Here is a 2,016-nt window from a genome sequence, read left to right as displayed (position 1 = left end):
AACATGAGGGCAACATGAGGACAAATGGGGACAACATGAGGACAACCTGAAGACAACATGAGGGCAACATGAAGACAACACGAAGACCACATGAGGACAACATGAGGACAACATGAGGAGAACATGAGAACAACATGAGGACAACATGAGGACAGCATGAAGACAACATAGGGACAACATGAGGACAACATGAGGACGGTCTCCAACAGCTTCTAAGGGTGTGCACGGAGTATGGTGTTGATTTTGATGTAAAATACAATGCTAAAAAGAGTAAGATTATGATTATCAGAAGTAGAGAAGACAGACAGGCAACCTTCCCTGACTTCTGTCTGTCTGGACAACATGAGGACAGCATGAGGACAGCATGAAGAGAACATGGGGACAACATGAGGACAACCTGAAGACAACCTGAAGACAACATGAGGGCAACATGAAGACAAGACGAAGACCACATGAGGACAACATGAGGACAACATGAAGACAACATGAGGGCAACATGAAGACAACACGAAGACCACATGAGGACAAAATGAGGACAAAATGAGGACAACATGAAGACAACCTGAGGACAACACGAGGAAAACATGAGGGTTAAAGTGTGACATTATAACTTTTTCTTCCTCTTAGAAGTGAAAAGTTAAAATCAAATTATGCAATAGAACGACCATTTGCTGTGACAGCTACTTGGCCCGGTAGCTTAGTTGTGCTAACGCTAGCTAGCTCAAGTACTGCAGTGTAACCGACATTACTGCATCACAATGACTCCTCTCTCCTCTCTACTCGCTACTACAGCTCGGATGTGACGTTTTCCCCAGAGACCGATAAGTGGAAACAGCTTTCTAACGGACCGAAGAAGGTTTCATGTTCGCCACGAGTTGACGACTTAATCTCAAAACACAAACACCGGCTAGCTAACCTAGCCCCGAGGCTCAAAGCTAACAAGCTAGCCTTTGTGCGCGGCAGAATGAGTCAGCGGTCCAGACAGTTGGACCGAAAATGGGAAACAAATGTTTTACAAGTGTGTGATGTTCACTGAAAAATGTATTTACCCTCCCTAGATGTTATATTTTCTGTGTTAGAGGGAGATTTCTTTCATTTCCTCTTGAAGAGGCCCAGGGCTTTTGGAGAAATGAGACGCTGACTGCTGCCCTGAGCTAGCTGGTTTGTTGCTTCAGCTATGCCAAACTTTCCCTGTGTTTTTCAATGTTGTGTGTGTGTGTGTGTGTGTGTGTGTGTGTGTATGGGAGTGAGTAATCACTCTTTACATGCTGACATTGGCTGAGGTAAAGTGCTGTGGACAGCAGCGGTGCGTTCAGGGCACATGACCTGCCAAAAAAATGCTATAATAACTTAAAAACGTGATGGTTATCTAGCACGTTAACATGCATTTTCCCATGATCCTTTGAATGAGAGCTCACGCAGGTTAAGTTTTGGGAGGACTGCCTTCTCTTTGATTTAGCTATCGAACAAGAATCTGCTCCACATATCATGCATTTAGACAAAATGGCGGCCTGGCAAATAAGAGAGATTATCTGAGAAAACCAGAGAAGAATTTTTTGATTATCTCAGATAGTATTGAGAGCTTGTTCCTCTGGAGCCCCTTTCTCTCTGCACCACATCCCCTACATGGTCCTGCAGTTTTTCCATGTCTGCATCAGGAGCCCCGCTTCCTGGCTCAGGACCTGATGCAGAATGATTTCCATAAATATCCTCCCTAATGGCTCCGGCGGGACTTAAAGCAGTACAACATTAAGGTAATAGTTCTGATTATGAAAGTCTTCCGTTTGATAGCTGAGAGCAAATGAGCCAATCAGCTGATGGTGGTTACTAAAATCAGGAAAATCTACTTAAAGTATTAAAAGTTAAAGAACTCAATGCAGAAGAACGTCTCCTGTATGTCTAGATTATTATAACTCAAGGGATTTACCGTGCAGAGATCTGGGGACCAGGTAACCATAGTCCTCAGATTGGACAGGTAGTCTAGTTAGCTGTCTGGATTTACCCTGCCGAGATCTG

The sequence above is a fragment of the Etheostoma cragini genome, unplaced genomic scaffold (assembly GCF_013103735.1).
Source record: "Etheostoma cragini isolate CJK2018 unplaced genomic scaffold, CSU_Ecrag_1.0 ScbMSFa_1523, whole genome shotgun sequence".
NCBI lineage: Eukaryota > Metazoa > Chordata > Actinopteri > Perciformes > Percidae > Etheostoma > Etheostoma cragini.
Note: the sequence above shows the minus strand (reverse complement) of the source record.